At 35.4% G+C, this 14,134-nt stretch overlaps 1 protein-coding gene across 3 annotated transcripts in view; it reads right to left on the bottom strand.

The window, feature by feature from the left end:
• Positions 1-4,859: 4,859 nt before the first annotated feature.
• LOC131168573 (pentatricopeptide repeat-containing protein At2g33760-like) overlaps positions 4,860-14,134 on the bottom strand; it is a 31,206-nt gene continuing 21,931 nt past the window's right edge. For 2 of the 3 annotated variants that reach the window (XR_009140351.1, XM_058128123.1), the window contains one exon: positions 6,092-6,856. The gene's annotated coding sequence lies outside the window, so the exon portion shown is untranslated. Of the gene's footprint in view, positions 5,264-6,091; positions 6,857-14,134 lie in introns of those variants that run through there. The other variant, XR_009140355.1, reaches the window with a different exon arrangement.

Raw genomic sequence — 14,134 nt, forward strand, 5'->3', positions numbered from 1 at the left:
AGGGTGTGCGAACACTAGATCTACACCGGTTCAACACTGATGCTATGCTACCGGGGGCACCGGCGTTTACCGAAGGGTGCGAAATATCACCAGATTGCCGGCGTTGGCCAAAGGGTGTGAAAATACCACCAAACAGTCCGGCTTCGAGCCGAAGGATGTGACGACACTAGATTGTATTGCCTGTTTTGTGAAAATACTGGAACTGGTTTTGCTCGTTTTGATTATTGAACTATGCATGTTAGTATGTCATGATAACACTCAAAGGTCACACACCGATATAACCTGTGTTCTTCCTTACTGAGAGGTGTCTCACCCCTACTGTACGTACATTTTTATAGGTCCTTCGAGTAACCGGAACTAGCGTCCTGGTGTAGTGAGCATAGTGGCCGGTGTACTGCGGTTAGCGCTTGGGTAAGTGCTAGGACTGTATTTTGGTGGGTTGCCATTTTGAGATGTAATTGAGCACCCGTTTGTACGTTTTGATAGAGCCTGTTTCTGCTCTTATATAGGCTCTAGTATGGTACTGTATACGTTTATATAGAATGATCTTTTTTCGTCGCGTATATGATTGTATTTGGATGTGTTTAGGGTGCCTAGGAACCCCACGGGGTTGGACCCTCATCCATTGTATTGTATCTTTGGATGTTTTATCGGATACTGGGACAGGTTAGATTATATTTTCACCCTTGGGTCCCATTTCGTGGTTCGGGGCGTGACATTAGATTTAGGGGTTGGTAATGACATTAGGCTTAGGAAGTAGCCTAAGTTTAAAATATAGAAGCTTAGCATACACATCCACTTCCAAATGGACAAGGCTACTATGCCTGGTATATAAATCACTGGAAAATCTTAGGGTACTTGGCTCAAGAATTTAAAAAATTGAACAAGGCATAGAATGATTAAGTACATAATTGAGGGGAAGCATTTATCCTTCATATCTATAAAAATTAAAATGCTCTCATATTTTTATGTTGTTTATGTCTTTATGCCTATATGTGTATAGCGTTGCAGCACTATCCATGATTCAATAAATGGTTAAAATTTCTTTGATGGATAGTTTATGTATTTTCCTAGCATGAACTATTGTTGAGCTATATTGAATATCTTGAGTTGATTATACTACTGGAATGCATACTTAGTCTAGAATGCCTCCTGCATGGTGGATGCAGTTGATATGAATTGCATACTGGTAGTGGATTATAGGTTGTTGCGTGCTTTATATGATCTATCTGTTAAGAACAACCTATGAGGTACAGGTTTTACGGAAAAATTTCCAATTTACAAATGGCATGCTACCGAAATTTTGATAGGAATTTTCCCAAAATAAAACCTTATACAAAGATGATTATGTTAAAATAAATGATAAAACATTTTGAAAGGATGAGTGGAAACTAATTAAATATTAAATTTCATCGTAGCATAATCATCGAATAAGTTAGGGGAGCCAAGCTCCATCCCTAGAGAAAGAGGATAAAAGACTTATATGCATCACCTCACTCTTTGATTATTCAAAAATTGGTTTTCGCTTAAGTAAAGGTTTCATCTTGTCCAGAATTAACTTTTATCAATTTTAAAGATGTCTTGGTTTGATAAAATACGTTTGAAAGCCATTTTGACATCTTATGCAATTTAAGTGACTCGACAAGCATGTGTGAACTCAAAAAATTATGTTCTAACCTATTATGAACTATATGCATGTGTGATTTGCTCGTTTCTTGCAGGATACTCTTGAACATACCATATGTACAAAAGTTACAATGTCAATCTAATACGCACAACCTAACACATATATGTAGAAATCATAAGTGCTTTGCTTGAGTGGTTAAGTTCCGAATGTGTCGTATGTTGGACTTTGTCAATGGTCATATGTTCTTTGCATGTTCAATACATGTTTAACCCTTAAGCTTGCCTTGGAGTTTTCCTGTATATCTGAACTAAACTTGAGGAAAAATGTTAGCATACTTTAAGAACTACTAATGGGTTGTTGTCATCAAAACAAGCTGGAATGAGAACCCTTAGCCACTAGGGCTAACAATCACAAATATTTTTAACTAATTTTTTTTTATATTTTTTAAATAAAAACACTATTAGTGACGAATCATCTAAACAGTCACAAATACCCAATTATTAGTGATGAATTTGTCAAATCGTCACTAATATTCTTAACTAAATTATTGTTATATTTTTTATAAAAAAAAAAACACTAAGAGTGACGAATCCTTCAACCGTCACAAATACCCTATTATTAGTGACGAATTTGCCGAACCGTCACTAATATTCTTAACTAAATTATTTTTATATTTTAAAAAAAAAACGCTATTAGTGATGAATCCTTCAATCGTCACTAATATTCTTTACTAAATTATTTTTATATTTTTTAAAAAAAAAACACTATTAGTGAAGAATCCTTCAACCGTCACTAATGCCCCATTATTAGTGACAAATTTATCGAACCGTCATTAATATTCTTAACTAAATTATTTTTATATTTTTTAAATAAAAATATTATTAGTGACAAATCCTTGAACAGTCACTAATACCTCATTATTAGTGACAAATTTGCCGAACTGTCACTAATATTCTTAACTAAATTAGTTTTATATTTTTTAAATAAAAATACTATTAGTAACGAATCCTGTAAAATGTCACTAAATAGACTAATAGCAACAAATTTTTGAAACCATCACTAATATAGTTAAATAAGTTGCTTTTATTTTTTTTAAATAAATAAAATTATTAGTGACGGTTTATAAATTGTCACTAATACTAGTCATTTTTACTGTATAATACTATTAGTGACGGTTTATTAACTTTCACTAATAAAAGACTTTTAGTGACGCATTGAAATCATCACTAATACCCCTTGAATCATCGCTAATATTTTCCCTGGATAGTTTATGCGTGAAAATTGGTTTCCCACGATGGTTTGCGCCGGAAAATTGGTTTTTAATGACAAAAGTATTAGTGACGAAATTCAATTTATCACTAGAAGGATATTATTAGTGATGGTTGTCAAAACTGTCACTAATACTTTAACTATTAGTGACGGTTCTAAAAAATCGTAACTAATAGTACACTTTTAGTGACGAAATTCAATTCGTCACTAATACTTCTGTCACTAAAAACCAATTTTCTTGTAGTGATGGTAAACGTCTTTGACTTGTGTTGTATGAACTACACCCAAACCTTTTGTCAGTAATTATCGATAAAACTCACAAAGTACATATGTCATCCTCATGATGCTACCCTTACCGACTCTTAAACATCTAAATAAATATAGTCGAGAATCCCCTCTGTCTTGTGTGTGATTATCTTAAATTGCACCCTATTCTATTTCCCAATAACACCATACCTACAGAAATTCAGCTTGCATGTTTTGACACCCTACAAAAGATTTCTCTTATGAAGCTCTATCATCCCATGCTCACCTATATGCCCTAACTGCATATGTTACAAGACAGTATTATCTAACTCAAACTCTGCAGTTGCAACTCCACGTACAACTGTGGTATCTAACAATGCATAGATATTTCCTACTAATTTTTGTCCCTTCATCACCATTAAGATGTCTTTACACACCTTCATTACCCTACTTTCAAATTTTTAACTAAACTCGTTACAATCTAAAGTGTCCAATGAAATAAAATTCTTCCGTGGATCTGGTATATGTCTAACACCACATAATGTTCTCACAACATTATCAAACATTTTAATTTTGATATTCCCTATTCCAACAATTTTGCATAAAGCATCATTTTCCATCAAAATAGAACCAAAATTTACTTAACTATAGGTGTTAAACCAATCTTTATTTGGTGTCATGTGATAAGAGCACGCTGAAACTAGGATCCAAGAATCTTTGAGACAATCTAAACTCGATAAAATAGAAAGCATATAACCATCGCCACTCTCTAAGTCTCCTTCTTCCACTATATTCGAAGATTTTGATGAACCCTCTTAATTTTCTACATTCCCCTTCTTCTTTAGACAATCTAATTTTATGTGTCTTTTTTTATCGCATTAAAAACACCATATGTTCTTCTTCTTCTTGGACTGAGACAAAGATTTATTATTACTCAATCCGCTTCGAAACTTGCTTCTCCCACGTTCCTAGTTACCCTTCACCATAAGTCCTTCAACTTGTGAATCTCATCGCTGGCTTTCTTCCTCTAATGAAACCCTAACAGAGTGTTTGTGATCTCCTCCAAATTTAGGGTTTCTTTTTCCCCATGTTAGAGTTGTAACCAAATTTTCATACTTATGAGACGTAAGTAGGAAATTCAATAGCATCAATGTCTTGTCTTCTTTCTCGAACTTCACATCAACCCGTATCAAATCACTGATGATCTAATTGAATACGTTGATGTGCTGGTTCAAATCGAACCCTTTGCCATCTTAAGCCAATACAGTTTCTTTTTAAGATACAATTTGTTCGTCAACAACTTTGAAATATACCAACTTTTCAGTTTCTGCCAAGCTATCGCCAGAGATTCCTCATCCATGACATAATACAATACATCATCAGCTAGACAGCCTGATAGTCACCATAATCTTCGCTTCCAATTCCTTCTAACTTGTTTCGTTCATGTCTTTCTGTTGACTTCCATATAATGCCTTCACCATATCCTACTACACTAACAGATCCCTAACCCTCCTCTACCATAGTCCGAAATTTCTCAATCCATCGAACTTTGCAGAAGAAATGCCAGCCATTATAACCAATTGCTCTTATACCAATTTGTTGTGCAAATCAATACGCAGTGTCTAGAAACCGATCGTAAAATCAACAACTAATGATGAATAATACAGAAATACAATCACATAGATTATATGAAAATAATAAAAAATGACACAAATGATTAACGTGGTTCAGCAATGCCTACGTCCATAGGAGCAAATGGTTGTAATTTTTACTATCTTATCAAACAAGGGTTACAACAATTGTATATATGCTAACCCTCTTCAACCCCCGAAGATTTTCCCCCTGAGATCTCAACCTATTCAACTTCCTAATTCGAAATTCAAAAAACAACGCTGAGTAACCGAGCAAAACCATCGACGATTTATTCCCAAAACCAAATCGTCGATGTAATCGTAGATGGTCTCTACCAAACCTTTGATGGTTTCTTCCAATCTAACTCTGTCAATGCAACTCTACAAATCGTCGATGGTTTCCTCTGGAAACCAACTTCGCTGTTTTTCTCAAATCATGTTTTCTTTGTACAATGTGTTTCACTCAATATATGAGCCACATATTACAACACTGTTTTATCATACAAATAAAAAATCAAAATACAAATCGTCAAAACAAGTATAAACCAAAAAACCTAGCTATCAATTGTTATACTAAATAAAAATTCAAAATAAAAATGTAAATTAATTAGCACCAACAAATGCATCATCTTTACTTCTTCTTTTTTTATTTTGTAACAAAAATAAAAAAATAAAAGATGGTACTAAATGTTGCACACATATATTAGTGAAGAAAGAGTAAATCCAAAACCACTTAAACTTGATATGTGAACCTTCTAACTGAGATTCAAATAAATTTATCTAATTGATATAATTAAGAAACTATACAAGAGATCAACTTCTCTACATGTTTCTATGTCTATTGACTAGAAGAAAATGCAGAATGTGTTTATCTCATTCTTTTTAGCTTCAAAATAGAAGTTATTGGTCACATCTCACGTATAAAAAGCACCTACAGCATATAATCTTGACTGGTTGAGTTAATAGACAAATGACAATGTCATCAACATTTCACCCAAAGTTTTGTAAGCTTTTTAAAGACAAATGATGGAATCATTCACTTTTGATTTGACAACTTTCTGAATTTAACTTATTCCATTTTTTTATCTCATAACATTCAACTTTAATTACTAACTATTAAGTATTAACCTTCCCTGATTTTGGCTATCATTTTACCCTCTCGTACCTCCTCACCCATCACTTCCCTCTATTTTTGTGGAAGCAAGAATTTTCTCTCGTAACACAATGTAAAAATGGTGTTAAAAACGTTTGACGCTGATCAAATCAGACGGGTAGCAGTTGCTAGTTCAATCAGAGCTCATTCAGCACTCATTTAGAGTTCAAACAAACAATACTGATTCATATATTATTCAACCAACTGAGAGCTTGCCTTTAAATAAACTATCCCTTAACTATAAATGCTAAAAAAAAAAAGATAAGAAATATCCTCTGCAATGATGCTCATCTTTAGTTGTTTTCAATAGGGAGCATTAATCTAATGTGAGGCTTCCAAACAAACTAGTAAAATAGCTTGGTACAGAACAACTGAACAAGCGCTTAATATGGAGTACCCAAAACTTTTCAAGAGCTATAGCAAGACAATACAGTGGCAGCTCCATTATGAAGCCTGTGATGCAGCTCCATTATCAGTCAAAATGTTTCGAGAAAGATAGGATGCCATAACTGGTGCCAGAGCTAAAACCTGCTGCAGGAGTGGCTCACCCTGCAAGGCCACCGTTGGCACCTCCCTAAGGCACCAAATGCAGCAACTCCTCACCATGAATAAACCGCAGCAAGCCAACAAGCCTCCCATGAGAAAATAAACTCATATCCAGAATCAATTTGACTGCAACCATAAAAGCTGGTTCCGTGTCAACAAAACTCACTTCAAGGATTCCAGCAGAAAAGCTCAGATGAGCACAGATGGATGTGGGGCAGGTTTATGGCTTTAGTGATTGAGAGGCCATCGCAAAGGCAGGTAGGATCTGTTTGGCAGGGGGTGGGTGCTGCTTGCCATTGGAAGTAAAGAGTTAACTCTTTACAGTGCTTTTGGATGGAGGCATGAAGTCCAAGTGATGTTAGGGATGCCTGCTCTGCTTGCCAGCTACGGAAAAAGCAACAAGTATTAGCAAGTAGCAAGGCCGGCCAAGCCACAATAAGTAATTCGATAACTTGATAGATTAAGAAATTATAACACTAATATTTAAACCAAAAAAAGATACAAAGTTATAATCATCCAAGACCAGCAATGCTTAGGTTGGCAGGAGGGAGATGCAGGAAAGCTAATGGAACCAGTTAAATTGATTTAGTCTAGTTTTCATCTAGTATCATCATTGTGTAGGCCCTTCAGGGAAAGTCTAGATTCTTGGATTCATAAAAAATATGAAATATTTATCTATATATGCAGATTTTTATTTATTCTACATGGATCGTGAAGGTGCTCATTAATGGTTATTCTCCATATGTTGTCCTTACCTCAAAACATTATGAACTCCCAGGGTGCCTCAAACCTGGTAACATATATGTCTGGAAAACAAACAAAAGCATCTGCAGTATGCACTGGGTAGTATTATCATTATTCACGCACCAAAAGCATGAGATACATGACGAGTAGGCTATGATATCAGCATTTCGCATGTACTTCTATAACAGAGAGTGTGACCTACAGGACATGCTGACAGTCATGTTTGACGTGTCCTAATCTCTCTTTCCATAAAGAGAAAGGTGGATCAACCATATGAACAAAAACATTCATGATTTAATTATATTGAGTTTAAACAACCCCTTCACAACCATATATCAAAGCATGACCATTATTACAATAAAGCTGTCCTTGACCTGGTGAACGCTTAAAACACCTAAACATGCAAGCAACTGCTCGTTTGAGGTGAATTTAAGATGTGCACATTGTGCACAAAAAGCAATGTCTATTGTCTAGTCCAGTAAAATAGTGTAGCTTCCCAATTAATTTCCTATACTCCAAGATTTTTTCACAATTCACCATGATATGTTGTTAGATAAACATTATGACTCAGAATGTCAAAAGCCAAGCTTCTTTAGGACATTATGCTTGCCTATAACCCAAGTGCATGGGATGGGTTACCATCATATAAATACGAGTATAGGTTTTATGCTTTGGATAGGTGTAAGACCTGGTGTAAAAGGGGACTATCACTCCTTTGACAATTTGATGTTTCCTAGTGCTAGAGCAAAAATAGATCTTCTGGACCTTCGGAGCTGGTGATGTATGCGGTTGGATCATCATGATCAGAAAGACATGCTGGGGAGATGACTCTTTTGATGATTCTTGGTCCTTTGGAAAGGAGATATGAACATCCACATTTTTCATAGTTGTGCAGACTGGATCATAGGGGATGATGGGCTTCGGGATCTGGTGAAGCCGCTCGTACTTGGTCACCCAAGATTCTTGAAGATGCTTTAGGAGTTCTTCTCTCGACAGTTGTCTTGGGATGTGGACATGGCTCGGGACAAGAGAAGTATCATAATTAACTAGGAGAGCATCTTGATTTTCCCAAGGTGAAACCAAATCAAAGGAATGGTTCTGAAGTCCATAAACCATCTGATGGTGGAGAGTAGCTGCAATGGAGTTGGAGGTTTGAGGTGCTCCGACGATCTGGATCTGAACTTTAAGGGCAGTTCTCATGTTGGGGTCGGAAAGATGCATATTGAAGTTGGGGAATACAGTGAAACTGACTATCCTTGCATTTAATGTTGTTTGCATAGTGGTGATGCAGGCATGCTCGTACTTACAGAAAGTTGAATTGAGAAGAGCAATTCTGGAGCAGACCGGAAGGCCTTTTTGTCCATGAAAAGTAAGACAGAGCTTAATAGTGCCAATGTGGATATGAGGGAATCCCTGGCCGAGGTACTTTCTGGGAAGCTCTAAGGGAAGCTCCAGAGTCACGAGCTGTTCTGCTTCTGTTGCCAAAAGCTGGTGCGAGTCAAACGGAGAGGCTTCAATGACTTTTTTAACACCTTTGGGTACAAGTGTTTTTCTAGTGATCTTTTTTAAGATGTTAAGAGGATATTTGGTTTTATCATAGACATAATATGGGTTAGTAATTTGAGAACTTTTGGTTTGGGGGACAAAGCTATCTCCTGGTACATAATCTACTTCGTACCTATAATCATGGCGATCTATGCTTAAGTCAGATGAAGATATGGGTGAAGAACTAAAAGAAGGAGATGGGGTCAACATGGCTCTGGAAGACATGACTTCTTAAATGTCAAGATCAGAACCTTCCTCACAACCTAAAAGTGAAAAGATCTCTTGCCCAATCTTGTGAACTAAAACACAGAATCAGTCAAAGCTTCCTTATTCTTTATCATCCATTAAAGATGCCAGCTCTGCCCAACAAAACACCAAAGCTTCCTTGTTCTTTATCATCCATTAGAGATGCTAGCTCTGCCCGACCAAACACCAACAGGTCATGGGCACCTTAGGCCTTACTCGCTAATGGCTTCAAAAGAACAAGAGAGATTTGAGTAAAACCTACAAACAGGTTTTCGTTCTCATGTGGAACAAGTCAAGGGTATCTTAGGCCTTACTCTTCTAATGATTTCAAGAGAACAAGAGAGATTTGAATGAAACCTATAGTATTGTTTTCATTAGCATATAAAGCTCTTTCGAGTGAGTGTTCATCAGTCTTATAAAACTCACTAGCATTTGTTAAATATGTTTAGCCCATTTGCTTCCCTTACTAAACCTGCGTTGCTTATGAATGTATTGTTAATAAACTATGTTGCTTCAATGTTGATCACTTGCTTGTCATTTACTTAAGCTAATTGCTTACTCCTTCTATTTACATTTCATTTAATTGTTGTAAATGTGTTCTTGTGGTAAACTTTGACTAACTAGTTAAACAAGAGTACTTTAGCTAGTGTAGCATGGCCCTTTACAAAGTGTGAAATATTCAGCCCGTGGTAGCTGGTATCAGAACTTGGTTACTTGCTACGTAAATTCAGTTGCCTTTGTTGTAGGTGTTAAGCATTGGCAAGAGGTTATGCCAACCAATATTGAGAGAGTTGAAGCGCTAGAGGCACAGATTGATACAGCCAACAATGTGACTATAGAGATGGTCAAATTTGCTGAACATGTTAATGCTTTAGAGAGATCACAAAAACATCAACAAAGTTTCATGGTGGAGATGTCAAAGGATCTCCACCATGCGATAGAAACTTTACAAGCTCAAATGGCAAAGCTGGCTGCCAAAATGAACCTGATGGTTTCTTACTATGGGAAACTCCAATGCTACGGATTGCAGAGGAACCAAGGTGCCAAAGCCCAAAACTTTTGGGGGTGCCTATGATGCTAATGAGTTGGATAACTTCTTATTTGACATTAAGCAGTACTTTTGCGCAATGAGGACTGACTTAGAACAGGTGAAAGTAACCACTGCAACAATGTAATTGGTCTAAGTTGTGGTGGTGTACCATGTACAATGAAATTCAGAATGGACATTGTGTAGTTGATTCTTTCTCAAGGCTTAATTCTTTGTACAATGCTCAATGTAAATTGACAGACCTTGAGCAAAATGGTTCAATCAAATGGTATGTGAAACAGTATTCTGCTTTGATGTTGGATATTAGGGACCTATTAGAGAAAGACAAATTGTTCTATCCATGGTCTTAAATTTCCATGAAATTGAAATTTTCCGGTTTTTGTCACCCTTGAAATTGAAATGACAGCCAATTTCCGTCTTGCACAATTTCCGTTGAAATTTCAATGAATCATCTGAAATTTATCGAAATCTAGAAATTTCACCAAAAATTGTCAAAATTTGAACTATGCAATGAAATTTCCTCAGAATGGGAGTGAAGTGAAATTTCTCTCTTAATTTATTTTATTTATTTTTATTTTAAAAAAAAAAGATTATTACATGTGCTTTTGAAATTATATGAAAAAATAAACGTACAACAATATTTTATTTAACCATTCATGCCTAAATTATCGTTATTTGTATAATAAATAACATTTAAATGATTTATGAATTTCATTTGTATTAACTGATTCACTAAATATGTTTAATGTACATTATCTTACAAATATGTTTGATGCACAAATTATGTTACAATTTCTTCACCTCATACACAACATAGATGCATTTACTCCATGGTTTTGAATTGCGGTAGCGGGTAGTGTAACGTAAGGGTAACCGGGTGTAACGGGAAGCGGGAGTAGCGGATGTTACATAAAGGGAAGCGGGTGTAACGACTATGAATTTTTTTGAAACACGCACAACCTTGTGCATAATAGCGTACTTGCATGTTTTAAACTTTTAGCCCTTCTTAGAAAGAGTTTGTGTATTTTGGATCCTTCAATTCGAGTAACAAAGTTATTTGGTAAGGGCAACAAGTTTACATTTGTCTTCAACCACCATTGATAGAAAAATTACATGTGTGTGTGTGTGTGTGTATTTATACTTCTCATTGTTCTTATTTGTGATAAATTCTTATGTGTGCTAAATTAATTAAAAAAACAAAATACATTATACACTCCATTAATTTATTAGAAACATAAAACATATGAATAATACAAATATAAAATAGTTAGAAAAGAAAAAAGGTTGAAGTTGAAAAATATAGAACATAAATATCACATTACTAATATTATCAAAATAAAATATTTTCCTAACAAGTTAGTATTTTTCAAATTGTTAATTAATGCATCTATTGTGAATATTTAAAGAAATAGTACATTTTGTATCATTGTCATCCTCGTTATAATCTTTTCCCCCTCATGTCACTTGGTATATTGAGAATGATATATGAAAGAGAGGAAAAAAGTGAGAAGAAAAAGTAAAAAATAAAATATTTTTTTGGTGTAATAGTACTGTAACAATCGCAGTTTGTAACGGCCACTACTGTCGTGATTTTTCCTCCCACTGATTTCGCGGTGTGTAACTGTATCGGTAACCCATAAAACCATTACTTAACAGCATTACGTAATGACCACGGCCATTATTTAAAACCATGATTTACTCATAATATATTAGTTCTAAATCTTACATTATGTTTATTAATCATTTCTAAAGCTTCAAAAAAGAATTTCATGTTTTACTATTGATTTCCATTATTTTATTTTATTTTTCAAATCAAAATCAAAATTGACATTGAAATTGAAATTTCTGTTGAAATTTCCATACTTTTAAAGCTTCGAAATTTGAGTCGAAGTTGAAATATAAGACCTTGGTTCTAAATTCTTTAAGGGTTGAAACTACAAGCAAGGTTAGAACTCCATCGAAAAAGAGTTCAAAACTTGCCTATTTGCAAAAGTTGCCATAAAATGCTTGACTAACTACACTAAAGAGACTTACACAACGTCTAAAGAGAATGGCGGAAGTGGAAACAACAAAAAGTTTTTCAAGAAGGGCAAACCCAAAAGTGGGGGATCTGATACCAAGGCATCAACTTCAAAAGAAGTTTCATCGACTTGATCATTCAATAATCCTAATGGTAAGGGTAATATGACATGCTTTTTATGTCAAGGCCTTTACAAAGATACCAAGTGCCCCCACAAGTCATCACTCAATTCCTTACAAGCTTCCATTGTGGAGGAGGCACTATAAGATGGTGAGGGTGATGAGGAAACCTCGATGATGGATGCAATGCAGTTAGTCAACACATTGGAGAGGCAAACAAAAGAGACAAAAGTTACCCAAGCTAAAGGGTTAATGGTTGTGGATCTATAGATCAATGGGAACAGCACTCATGCTATGGTTGATACTAGAGCTATCCATAATTTTGTTTCACATGCATAAAGGAAGAGACTTAACTTAACCTTAGAGAAGGATTCATAACACATGAAAGCAATTAACTCCACAACCCAGCCTACTTCTAGTACATGCAAATTTCACAAATGTGTTGTTGGATGATTTCCAAGTGATTCTTCAAATGAAGTTCTTGAGGGAGAGTAAGGCGATGTCGATGCCATTTGCTAGTTCCTTTTCTTTGATGGGAGACCACCCTTGCATGGTGGAAGTCATTGCAAATAATGGAGATAATAAGTTCCTTTCCATCAAGCAACTTAAGAAATGATTAAGGAGGGGTGAACAAACATATCTTGTCATGTTGATGGTAGATGAAGAGGTAAGCCAAAAGCAGGTGCCTACCACCATCCAATTGTGTTAGATGAGTATAAAATTGTCATTTTAAACAAGCTACCTCACAACTTGCCTCCACAACTAAATATGGAACATAAGATCAAATTGTTACCAATAGTGAAGTTGCTTGCTAAATGGCTATATCTGATGGCGCCTCCAAAGTTAGCAAAGTTAAGAAAGCAGCTTGATGAACTATTGGAATGGGCTACATATGTCCTTCCAAGGCACTATTCAGAGCACCGATGTTGTTTTAAAGGAAACATGATGGGAGCATGCGAATGTGTGTGGGCTACCGCATGCAAGAGTATCCCATTCCACTAATTGCTTATTTTTTTAATCAATTAAGTCATGCAAAGTACTTCACCAAACTTGACTTTCGATCAAGCTACTATCAAGTGAGGATAGCACATGAGGATGTACAGACAACTTGTGTGATATGGTATGAGGCATATGAATTCTTGTTGATGTCATTCAGGTTAATCAATGTACCAGTGACATTTTGCACCTTGATGAATTAGATATTTCATGATTATTTCGACAAGTTTGTCGTGGCATACCTAGATGACGTTGTTGTCTACAATTCCACTCTAGAGGAACATGACAATTGGTAGTTGGTAGATTTTTGTAATTATTTTTGAATTTGAATTTTTGAAATTCAAATACAAAGTGGTTTTCCCTCCTTTCCATTGGAGGTCTACTTTGGAGAGTTTTGGGCACATAAGTGAGAGCAAGTTTGCATTTTTTTTGTAAGGGAAAAGGGATATTAAAAGGGGTTTTTCTTTGAAAAAGAAAAAGAATGAAATGTCTTTCCTTCATCTTGTAAAAAGATTTTGAGGTGTGATTTTAAAAGGGAGTCCTCACTTGATCTACAGAATCATATTTCTTTACAAGGTTAGTGTTTAACCCTTCTCTCTTTCAAGTTCTATTCATTTTCAGGAAATTTATGTGTTTAGTACTTAGATGCATTTTCATGTTTCTTGATGTGATCTACCATGTTTTCGACATATCTCTATATTATAATTCATGTCATAGAAATGTTAGGATGCATATGTTTCAAATTAATGAGAGAAAACATGCAGAAAATGTCAATATGACATTTATAGAGAAAATTATAGTTCAGGCAGTCGACTAGCCTTCATCTAAATTACCACCAACAAAGTTTTAGTACCCAGTTGTCGATCTTCGGTTGGCAAGCGGTCCAGCCTAATAGTGTGACCCCTATCCTGATATAAGAGACCTCTCCCTAGTGCAGCTTTGAG

This window comes from Malania oleifera, chromosome 1, assembly GCF_029873635.1.
Source record: "Malania oleifera isolate guangnan ecotype guangnan chromosome 1, ASM2987363v1, whole genome shotgun sequence".
Taxonomy (NCBI): domain Eukaryota; kingdom Viridiplantae; phylum Streptophyta; class Magnoliopsida; order Santalales; family Ximeniaceae; genus Malania; species Malania oleifera.